The sequence below is a fragment of the Asparagus officinalis genome, chromosome 6, assembly GCF_001876935.1.
Source record: "Asparagus officinalis chromosome 6, Aspof.V1, whole genome shotgun sequence".
NCBI classification, from domain to species: domain Eukaryota; kingdom Viridiplantae; phylum Streptophyta; class Magnoliopsida; order Asparagales; family Asparagaceae; genus Asparagus; species Asparagus officinalis.
This window is the reverse complement of record NC_033799.1, coordinates 1,354,005-1,366,201: the sequence shown is the minus strand read 5'-3', so window position 1 is coordinate 1,366,201 and position 12,197 is coordinate 1,354,005. Positions and strand designations below refer to the sequence as shown.

The 12,197-nt window shown below is 40.4% G+C and overlaps 1 protein-coding gene across 1 annotated transcript in view; it reads left to right on the top strand.

Annotated features, from left to right (window-relative positions):
* The window catches only part of LOC109844222 (putative germin-like protein 2-1), a 67,202-nt gene continuing 56,018 nt past the window's right edge, over positions 1,014-12,197 (top strand). The window contains exons 1-2 of the mRNA XM_020413188.1: positions 1,014-1,306; positions 1,384-1,428. The gene's annotated coding sequence lies outside the window, so the exon portion shown is untranslated. The remainder of the gene's footprint in view (positions 1,307-1,383; positions 1,429-12,197) is intronic.

Here is a 12,197-nt window from a genome sequence, read left to right as displayed (position 1 = left end):
ATTTTGAGATAGTAATTCAATTGGACCTTGTACCCAGGATCTTTTCTTATTGTTGTAGTCAACTACAGTTTGATTGTTGTCAATGAACAATAACAACTGGTTCTTTGGGCACTTAGACACAAAAAGCGCTATTGATAATATACTTTGAATATGGTCCTTTTCTCTTTAAAGTGTCTGAAGAGATAATTTCTTTATGCGTCACCATTACCCTATGAATAGATAACCACCGGTGTTTGGTATTTGTAGCCCCTAACTGCTGAATGCAGTCAATAGGCTTTTTAAGGCAGCCTTTACTGGTTTCAACATGCAGATGTGGACTTAGTAAGCGAACACGAGGAGAGGGGAAAATATCAAGTTATTAGGTGGGATTTACAGGATACGAACTTTTCTTTCAGTGCAAACTTACTGATTATATATTCCTTAAAAATCTTTGTCAGCACAAGTGGTTGTGAAAAAAAAAAAAGTATTTCAGATCTTAAACTTTAATTTCATGCACTAGCATTTATATGCAAAACGCAAGAGTTAGAGGATTAATTTCTGGTTACATGAATAGATTGAACTGAATTGTGTGCATGCTCGGTTACTTTTATCAATGAACCTTTTCTTGAATAACATTTTTCTTGAAGTGAATAACTGAGGTAAACGGATATTCATTCTTCAGAATAACTAGTTAATATGTGATAAAATGTAAATTTTTTTCTTCTCCTTTTTCTTTTTACAAGGATTTGCGCGGTGAATTGAGAAATGTGCTCTTCTTCTTCATCTAGTTGATTTCTATCTTACAGGCTACTAGAAGTCTTGTGAATATTTGTTTATTTTTTAAAGTTAGTAATGCCAATTCAATGACATGAGACTGAAGGACTCTCAAATGTTGGTTTTTCTTCTTGCAACTAATAGTTGTTTCTTTTTTATTATGTAGAGTATTTTTGTGCTTTTGAGACTTTAGGCATGGCTGGTGACATATAGGTTTACTTTTTGTGTTTATTAGCATTGTTCACGCAGTCATCTACTCTGATGGTTTAGAGCTCTTTCAAATTAATTAAATGCATACCACGTAATTATCTGGCAACTAAATTTTCCTTTCTTATAGGTTTCTAGCTGCTTGCAAACAAATCTCAAAATAATTTCATCTGTTTTTCATGGGCCTTACTAGTCATCATCAACAAATAAGGAGCCAATTCCTCTTCTTTCAAATCCTATTAGATGATAAGACTGAAAGTTGCCGAATGTTGTTTAAATTTCTGGAACAAGGCTCTGAAGCAGTCATTTTCTCATGTTCAGAAGTTAGAAGTGTCCATGGGATTAGGTAAGTATTACTTTACCTCTTAGTTTTTAAAGTCTCTTTATTATACATGTCTGATGCATTATTCTCTTTTTAAACAGGAATTCGTTGGTGAAGAAAGGATTAGTAAGGGAGTTGTTGAAGAGGTGAATGTGACATTTTAATAGGAATTAGTAAGAAGAAAGGATTAGTAAGGGAGTTGTTGAAGAGGTGAATGTGACATTTTAATAGGAATTAGTAACCACTAGGAACTTTTGAACAATGCAGAGTTGTTGAAGAGGTGAATGTGACATTTTAATAGGAATTAGTAACCACTAGGAACTTTTGAACAATGCTTCAATTAATTCATAATGCATGAACATGGTATCTCTTTGAATGTCGGATTAATAAAATTGACTTGCTGATGTCTTTAATAAACAATCTTTTTTCTTTGAGGACAAGCTAAGTCAATGGTGTAAAAGCACCATTTAAGAGCGACCTCCATGGCTGCTCTTGGACTGGCTCGTCCCAAGAGTTCCATAGCAAACATGAGCTAAGTCAATGGTGCAAAAGCACCATTTAAGAGCGACCTCCATGGCTGCAATTGGACTGGCTCGTCCCAAGAGTTCCATAGCAAACATGTGTGTTTGTCAATAACACACCGATGAGTGATGGCTAATGCTTAATAGGATAAATTCAGATAGGTCGGCTTATAGGTGCTTAGTGCTTAATAGGATCAATCCAGATAAATGTCATGTGGGTATGTAACATGTAGGGGTGCAAACTGTTCGGATACGGCTCGGATATGATACTTACCATAACCATAAACGCGAAAATCAGATGCGAATATTGGTATATATGCGGATGTATATGTGTATATACATGCGAATAGAAAACGACATGAGAAAAGCCGAGTCTGTCACCACCTCGACTAGAAAACGAGGAGAGGGGAAAATATCAAGTTATTAGGTGGGATTTACATCATTCAAAGAAAAATGAAAGTGAAGGCGAGAAGCAGAAAGAAGTCGAGTCTGTCACCACCTCGACTAGACGCTATCCTAAAAGAAAGAGGGTCGAGGAAAGCCAATCAGAGTTCGTACCCAGGTTCGCTGCTGATCAAACGTCACAACGACAGCCGTGGGAGCGATCGCCACAACAGTCACTTCAGATGCAACGATACTCTTTCAAGGATGATGAAGTTCCAGCCATCCTCAAGTACCTCCTAAAAAACCACATGGGGTATTCTTAGGGATAACCCAGTCACTGTAGAAGTGATGAATAAGAAATCCACGTTCGAACTCTGAATGTCGGAATGTTTCTTCTTATTGTCAAATTCTCTAACTCTCATGAGTTATTTTGGTGAGATGAGATCCAATCCTTTAACAGGTTAATCTTTCCTCACCAAATCACCCGCTGATCAAATTAATCAACGAGAGATTCACCAAAATTTCTATCCGCCAGTCACTGGCAATTCTTAGACTCAACATGTTAGGTCCTAATCACTTAACATTGAAGTCCCCCTGGGAGTGATAGTACGAGTTGGTATTTTCATTGCTACCTGTATTTCACTTTCTTTGTTTTCAGGTCAAACATATAAAAGTTAGGGCCAAAGCCAAATTCCTCTCTCGATTCCTCCCGTGAACGAGAGGTCCACTTTCAGTTCGGACAATCAAACCTATAAAAGTTAGGATTGTTCCCGATCTCACTTAGTCAAATCTACAAATAGTTAGGACTAAGACCGAATCATTCCTTTTCGATAAACGAAATTCTACCTTTGTTCCTTTTCCACCAAACCTATAAAAGTTAGGGTCGAAATTGGGCTTTCTCCTTAATGAATGAGGGATTCTTTTGATTCAAATGACTAATCCTATAAAAGTTAGGGTCGTTCGAACCTTTCCGATTCTCGGAGTGGAGATCCCACTCTTAGTTTCATCCTTTCGGATTCTGGGGGTGGAAATCCCACCTTGAGTTTCCTTTCCGACTGTAGATAGAATATAAAATTCTTCCTCTTCAGTCCCGGGAGATAGAATATAAAATTCTTCCTCTCCCGCTTCCCAGTCCGTCTTTGTTCTGATAAAAGACTCAATTCCCAACTTCCAATCCGAGCACTTGGTGCACGGGGAATTTTATCTCAACTCCTAAATAGAGATAAGTCTACGCCTAATACGCGTTGTCGGTTTAGTCTTTCACCGATTGAAAAAGACACCAAGGTCTACACCTGGGGAATTTTGTCCCGAAGCCTAAGTAGGGACGAGTCAACACCTAATACGTGTTGCCGGGTAGCCTGTTCCCGTAACAAAGACGAAGCCTATGTATTCGGCATCATAGCACAAAGCCTCAGAGAATTCACTCTCTTAGCACAACGTTACATGCGGAACGGATTTAGACAATCCGCATGCTAGCCCGATTCAAACGGTAATCGGTAAAGGCACATCAAACCCGTTGAAGGCTGGGGGTTTGCCAAAAATCCCAAAGTCTATGTCTAACACACATTGCCGGTTTAGTCTTTCGCCGATTGAAAAAGACACCAAGGTCTAAACTTAGGGAATTTTATCCCGAAGCCTAAGAAGGGATAAGTCGTCGTCTAATACGCGGCGCGGGGTACCTTTTCCCTATAAGAAATGGTTAAGTCTATGTATTCAAAGTCATAGCATCAAGCCTAAGAAAAGCAATTCTCTTAGCACAACGTTACATGTGAGACGGGTTTTAATAATTCACATGCTAGCCCGATTCAAACGGTAATCGGTAAAGGCATATCAAACCCGTTGATGGCTGGGGGTTTGCCAAAAATCCTGTAAATCTTATCATCGCTGAGTTCAAAATAAATAAAGAAATACCATAAAGGAATCAAATGCGGAGTCTCTATTAATAGATCAAGTCAAAGCATACAATAAAAAGCTCGTTAGCCCGAAGGCAGCTGACGGCTAAGGACATGAGACTCTAAACTAGAAAGCCTATCTATATAACTCTGCTCAAGCTCTGCCTGCAGACCAGCTCGGACGGATTCTTCAGAACTGCTCAAGATCTCCACGGCTTCATCCTTCAACTTCATCAATCTCTCCTGTGTGGATCCTAGCTTCTCGAGTGCCTGTCCACGAGAACGCTCTAATCCAGCCAGTTCTTCTGCAATAATAGTGACGGACTCCTCGGCGTGCTTCAAGGCCTCCTTCAACCTAGCCACTTCCTCGCGACTGGAATCCAAAGAGCTGAGTAGCCCGGCTCTATCTATATCCTTCCTCGCCACAGTAGCCATCAGCTGCGCAATGGAGGTGTAAGACGACACAAGATCGCCCCAATATACCAGAAGACTTGAATTGGCTAAGCGAAACAAGTCCGAAACCTCAACCCCCGCGAAGGAGGGTGTCGGCCCTTCTCGAATGACCCGCGAAAGGGCCAAACGAGGATGTAACAGAACCACCAATATCCTAAAACCTCAATCCCCACGAAGGAGGATGTCGGTCCTTCCTTAATGACCCGCGAATGGATCAATCAGGGATACAGAAATAAAGATTCTCACCCCCGAAAAAGGATGCCGCTGGAGGGGAGGATACTGTGGGAACTTCTTCCTCGCTAGGCTGTGAACGGGAGCGACTCCTAGGAGGTCGAGGTCGACGTGGCGACATCGAAAACCTGCAATGAAAAGCAGCAAGTCAGGTACAATCTAAAATATGAATACACGAAATTTAAAAGGGAAATTAAGAACTTGAACTAAAGTCCTATGAATAAATAGGATTTTATAGTTGAAGTCTAATTAAACCTACAAATTTCGTGCATACCAAATAATGATTGTCATTTTACGGTAAATTTTGGTGAAATACCTAAAATACCCCTCGTGTTCAAGGCTAAATTCAGGTCAAGGATACGCTCGAATTGGGTCACGATCATGATATTTGATCATCTAGCACCCCCAATTTTGGTTAATTTTGCAAATAAACCTTTTTTGTAAAATTTAGCCGATTTTGCAAATAAACCCCTCAACAACTTTTGGTCCTCTTGCATAAAGCACCCCCTCAAATTTTCGACCAAATGGACATGTAATCCAAATCCTAATTTCAGTCCTTTATTACATGAACACCATCTCAATTCTCAGACCAATTTTGCAAATAAGCCCCCAAAAAAGATTTCGGCCCATATTTACACATAAAACCCTCAATAATTTATGGTCTTTTTGCATGAAGCACCCCTCAAAGTTATGGCCAAGTGGGTCTAAAGTCCAAGCCTCAAAATTTCAGTCCCATTTTGCATAAAGGCCCCTATAAATTTCAGTCCACTTTTGCATAAAAGTCCCCCAAAATTCGGTCATATTGCAAGTTTTGCATAAAACCCCCAAATACTTCATGCATACACAACCCATCATCAAAAAATTCTATCTTTCCACAAAATCCAACCTATAAGAACAAAAAGCTATGATCTTTATCAAAAAAAAAGGGGGGGGGGGGGCCCAAAACCAAGAAGTCTCTCTTGAGCTTGAAGATGAAGAACCCTAGCTTTGAGGAGAGGAGAATTTCGGCCAAGGGGGAGCACCAAAATCCGAAATTGTTTTGAGTTTAAAAGGGGAATTTTAATGGGTTTCTTAGAGGGAAACAATGGTGTATGGAGGGAAGGAAGAAGAAGGAGTTTAAAAGAAGAAAGGATTCTCTTTTGAAAATTTGGAAAGAGGGGGGGAAACAAAAGAGGAAATAACAAAAAAAAGGAAAGTTCAAAAGAGGAAATAACGAAAAGAAGGAAAGAAAAGCAAAAAAAAGAAAAAGGGGGGGAAAAGTCTCGGCCTTGGAACCGAGACACCCTAAGGTGTCTCGGTTTGGCCGAGACACCCCAAGGGTGTCTCGGCCAACCCAGTTCGAGCCCCCCCGACCCCTTTTCGAGTCCGAATTTACCTATTTTCATCGGTTATTGGATATTTCGACGAAATCCACACTAATCAATACCGAGCAATTCAAAACCCTAGGGTCAACGCCGGTCAACGCGTAACCCTAGGTCAACGCCAGTCAACGCGTTGCGACCAAAAAGTCAATGTTTGACGTTCGAAACCCTAAGGTTAACGCCGGTCAACGCGTAACCCTAGGTCAACGCCAGTCAACGCGTTGTGACAAAAAAGTCAACGTTCGACGTTCGAAACCCTAGGGTCAACGCCGGTCAACGCGTAACCCTAGGTCAACGCCAGTCAACGCGTTGCGACCAAAAAGTCAACGTTCGACGTCCGAAACCCTAAGGTCAACGCCGGTCAACGCATATACCTAGGTCAACGCCAGTCAACGCGTTGCGATCAAAAAGTCAACGTTCGACGTTCGAAACCCTAGGGTTAACGCCGGTCAACGCATAACCCTAGGTCAACGCCAGTCAACGCGTTGCGACCAAAAAGTCAACGTTCGACGTTCGAATCCCTAGGGTTAACGCCGGTCAACGCGTAACCCTAGGCCAACGCCAGTCAACGCGTTGCGACCAAAAAGTCGACGTTCGACGTTCGAAACCCTAGGGTCAACGACGGTCAACGCATAACCCTAGGTCAACGCCAGTCAACGCGTTGCGACCAAAAAGTCAATGTTCGACGTTCGAAACCATAGGGTCAACGCTGGTCAACGCGTAACCCTAGGTCAACGCCAGTCAACGCGTTGCGACCAAAAAGTTAACGTTCGACGTTCGAAACCCTAGGGTCAACGTCGGTCAACGCGTAACCCTAGGTCAACGCCAGTCAACGCGTTGTGACCAAAAGTCAACATACGATAATCTGAAACCTTAAGTCAGCACAATATGACAGAGATAGTCAATTCAAAGTCAACTCAATGGCACGAGCCAAACTCAACTCACTAGTGATAGACTCGAGATTCCGACGGCGGCCAGGCGATAAACGCAACGCCGGAAGAACTTCAGTTATTCGTCAAAGCATCGAATAGACCGAAAATCGAAGGAGCCAAGAGTTGAAGCTAACTACAGGTCCTTTACGCCGACTGAAGGCTGGATCAATCACATCCAAAGTATTCCAGCCTCTTCTATAAAAGAAACGAGTCTGGAATGCTTTGGAGGGGGTATCTGTAGGCATCGAAAATTACCTATTGGTCTCCACGAATAGCTCAGTGTTAAAAAAACGACAATGAACATCACTATCTGGTTCACAGGAGTTCGATTGATGTCAGTGAACGCTTGAAGTGAACCGACGAACTACGTGAGTTGATAGGATTTCGGAATAACGAAGACACAGGCTAATCGAGAACCCCGCGATGTTTACAAAAGGAACAACGCCCTTCGTGTCTCGTTCATTCTACAGATAATCTAACCATTGGAACTGATAGAATTCTTCGTCAGACTTCCAACGCATTTGGAATCACTCAGATCCGAGTTCAGACAAAGAAGTTACAACGAAAACAGTCAAACGGGCATTGAAAACGTCTCAAAGCTGAACTGAGGCACCTACGGTGTCTCGGCCAAGCCGAGACACCCCAAGGGTGTCTCGGCCAAGCCAAGACACCCCTAGGGTGTCTCAGCGCGGATTTGGGCCTTTTAAGTGGTTTTAACCTCTCCGCAACCCCTCATGCCTATAAATACAAGCTTTAGGCCTTATTTTTTCAGATCTGGAGTTTTAGAGAATTGGCGAAGCCCTGCCGGAGTGAAGAGTGATCGAGCACTTCAACGCAAGAGAGTTTCTTCGTCAGATCTACATTACCTGTACCCGATCCTTAGTCTTATCCCGTTGTGGTAATACTAAGAAGAGCAAATATCTCGCTTTTATCGAGATAGGCGCTTCAAGTTTCTAGATCTCCTCGCGGATCGACGAAGCTCTGGATCAGATTTGATTGCCAGGTAGTCCACGGATATCGACGTCCCCGTTACAGGCTAAAGACCCACGCAAGCAAGAGACGACAAACGGATCTTGTGTTTATTTTCAAGAAAGTTGTAATCTTTATTATTTTGTTGTTTGAATTTCATTTGTAACGTTTGAAGTTTAATGAAATCAATGATGAAGGCAACTTTCGACGAAAACATTGATATTTGGTTGTTTTTGGCCTTCTTGGATCGGCGTTTGTTTTGGTTCCTCGGCGCCGCCGTCAGCACAACAATCTCAAAGAGAATTTTTACGACTTATTGTTAAGATGAAGCTAAATAATTAGCTTGATCGAATTGGTTAATGATTAGTTTAATAGCTATGAAAATATAGTTGATTAAGCCAAATGACTAGCTTGATCGAGTAAGGCATGGAACAGATGAACAGCTACTCGTATTGAGAAGCATCGCGGATGAACAATATCTCTGATGAACAGTAGCCCGTGTAATAATACCAAGGGATGAACAGTGTCGTTGAACAGTAATGTGGTCGGGTGTGGTGGCGGCGAGGGTTGACGGTTGACGGCATATGGTTGGGGTTTGATGGCAATGGGTGGTAGCTTGCGTTTTAGAGTAGTAGAAGGTGGCGGCTAGGTTTGGAAGGGTGGCGACTAGGTTTAAGAAGATGGCTGCTAGGATTTAGAAAACTAGAGAAGGAGAGATTGGCTCTGACATGTTAATGTGAACCTTTGAGAGATTTTTAGCTCCCTTTTGAATATGATTAAGGAGAGATTGGCTCTGACATGTTAATGTGAACCTTTGAGAGATTTTTAGCTCCCTTTTGAATATGATTAATTGTGTTTTGGATAATAAAGGAGTTTGTGAACCTTTGAGAGATTTTTAGCTCCCTTTTGAATATGATTAATTGTGTTTTGGATAATAAAGGAGTTTTTCTTTGACCAATATGACACTAAACAATAAGGAATAAACAACTCTCTCAACAGTGAACATCACAGAGCCGATGGTGGCTGTAGTGGCCCAATATGGCTGAATCATTAGGTCGACATTTCTTGTCCAAAATAATCCCCTAAAAAATCATAGAAGATAATACCATCATTAATGAGTTGAAGTCCAACATATCCACATTGGCAGTTGGGTCAAAGTGTAACTCAGTTTTCAATTTGAATGTGGATTGAGTGGAATTTTCGAGGTTGATAGAAGTGAAGCAAGCAAGATTGTTGAAACACTATAAATCTTCATGTTTGTGGTTGTGCTTTTTTTTTTGTAGCGATCTCTAAAATTGCATCTTTTTTGTGCTTATTATGATTATCTGTGGTGTAATTTATATTGGGGTAGAGTTGTGGAAATTGTTTAGCTCACAGATAAAACATAATTGTAACAATTACATTTTTTTTAAAGTCTAAATTTTTAAATAGCCGTCATGTCACCCAATTCGCCCTCCTATAGGGTAAGAGCAAGTGCATCAAGCTCCCAGTTGGGAGTCCTAGTTAGCAAGCTATCAAGAGCTCTCAAGCATTTTGAAATAAAAAATTATAAAAATAAGCATTGAGAGCACCTCCTTATTTTATGGAGCTCCAACAAGCTCCTAGTTAGGAGCTTCAACAATATCAAAAAAAAACCCTATTCTATAAAAAAACCTCACTTCTATTGCAAAGATACAAAGGCCAAAGACTTTTTCGCAAAAAAAAAATATTTCTTTAAGGATTGGGTTTAAAAGTAAGGGGGATTTTGTAAAAAAAAATTTTTTTTAATGCTTGGGAGCTCCCAAGCGCTCCACAAATTTGTGGAGCGCTTGGGAGCTCCCAAGAGCTCCGGTGGGCCCCACTGGCCACATCAGCCCAGGGAGCCCCTTGGGAGCTTGCTGAACGTAGGCCTTGAGAGCGGCGGTGGGAGCTTGGTGCACTTGCTCTAATTTTTAGTTAGTATCGGAGCACGGGTTCTTAGGTGTGACTTAATCGTTCATAATGAGATCCTATGACAACATAAAACATGACAACAATTGCATCTCTCTTTACAAAAGGTATGAATATCACAATATCTCTATTATTTGATGGGGATATGTGTTTTCGGCTCAGATCGAAGGAAGATGTGGTGTTCTTCATGGCTCGGGCTTCACAGAACAGAGAAGAGATTCACTTCTCCTTATTTCTATTTGGTGGGTTCTTGACCGTGCGCCGTGGGGATTGCCTTAGGTCTTCTTTGAGTACATGATGAATCGGAGGGCATTGGCATTGCCTTGTGAAAGCTTGAATCTTTGTAGAAGGACAGGGTCTCAGTTGATGATGCATAAAATTATTCGCTCCGGTTGATTGATGAATCCCTCTTTAGAGAAGAACATAACTCCAACCAAGTGAATGGTTGCTCTCGAGTGTTTTGAAACAAGCCATATGAGAGAATAAGACTCCAGAGGAATTGTGGTGCTTGGAGTTTAGAAAGCATAGTTAACAAATCTCAATAAATAAAGAGGATATTAGCTCAAAGAACCTACAAAAAAGCACTATGGTAGACTCTACAAACCATCCGGAGCAACAAGAAATCGGCCGGAGAAGAAGAGCCCCTTAAAATTGAAAATTATAAAAAAAAAAAACACCTGACAAATCTATAAAATACAAACAACCCCTTGTCAAATCTTAAATTTGCAAATAAGCCCTTAAAATTTAAAAAATTCCCATAAAAAATTTATTTAAAATTATTGGATTTTGGAGAGGGTTATTTATAATTTTCAGATTCTTCAAGTCTGTTTGTAATTTTCAAATTTTCTGGGGGGGCTATTCACGAGGGGTTGTTTGCAATTTTTAGATTTGTTATTGAGGTCTTGAATTTTTCTAGAGGTTCGTAAATTTTTTGTATTATTCTAGCATGTTTTTCAGGGAGGGATTGTTTATGATTTTCAGATTTTCTAGTTGGGTGTTTACATTATTCAGGGATTACTTATACTTTTCAAATTTTCACGAGAATCTTTGTATTTTTTTTTTATTTATGAAGGGTTATCTTGTAATTTATTTGGATTTTTCCATTAGCCAAAAAAAAAGTTATCAAATGCGAGGAATTAGCAAAAATCTAGATCTTGGGAAATATCGATATTTGAGGGGGTATACATGGGGAAAAAATTGTGATCGATGTTCTCAAAAACAATAACAAGTAATTACCCGTCCTAAAATCTAACTACGGTTTCAACATCATGCGGGCCTTGCTTCTCAACTAGAGAGCCATAGAGCTCGACTTCATGCGGTTCTTGATTCTCAACAATCATAATTTTGGTTTGTTTTTTGTTTTTGTTTCTTTTAAGGAATTAGAGTTCTCGTTTAGTTAGGGATACATTAGAGGAGTTTGGAGATAACAAATTCAAAGAAGAGTAAAGAATTATATATATATCCATCGTCAGTTACGTCGCTGGTTGATGACGTAATATAGTTTAAAGGAAACACCGGTTAACTAAGTCGGTTGTTGAACTAAAGGGTATAAATTAAATTAAACGGTACTAAAGTTAGGGTTTTAAAATAGCTAATCTGGGGTTTTGGAGGAAAAAAAAAAACAAGCTACGTTCATCATCATCATCTCTCTCTCTCTTCCATGGCAACCGGCAAGCTGATTCAAGTCGACCCGCCCGTACTCAGGTTCCCGTGTAAGTAGTAGTTCCCTTTCTCAACATTATAATACTGTTAGGATTTTACTGCGAATTAAGCTGATCTCTTCTTCTTGGCTCATAATTCATCTAATTTCATTGTTTTGTTTTGTTTTTCCCCCCGGCCAATTAATCAGTCGAATCAAAAAGGGCCAGCCTGTGTTACATCATGTTAACCAACAAAACCGATGACCACATCGCCTATAGGGTACTGACTCTCGTTGGAAATTTTTTTTTTTTCGTTTCAGTTGGATTAAGAAAAGACATAAAATAATTCGAAATTGATGTCTTTTTATGTTTTCCCCTTTTTCTGGTTTGATTTAGCTTCGTGCGGATGCCACAGAGAAGTACATCGCTCAGCCCAACCGATATATCCTCTCGCCCCGATCCACATGCAGAGTCGAAGGTAATTTTTGTAATATTGTTTATGAATATATAATACACGTATTTGGTGTAGTTGGACTATTTACTTATTTATTTGGCTATTAGTAATAATGCTACCGCGGAGGACAGCACCACATCACCAAGAGG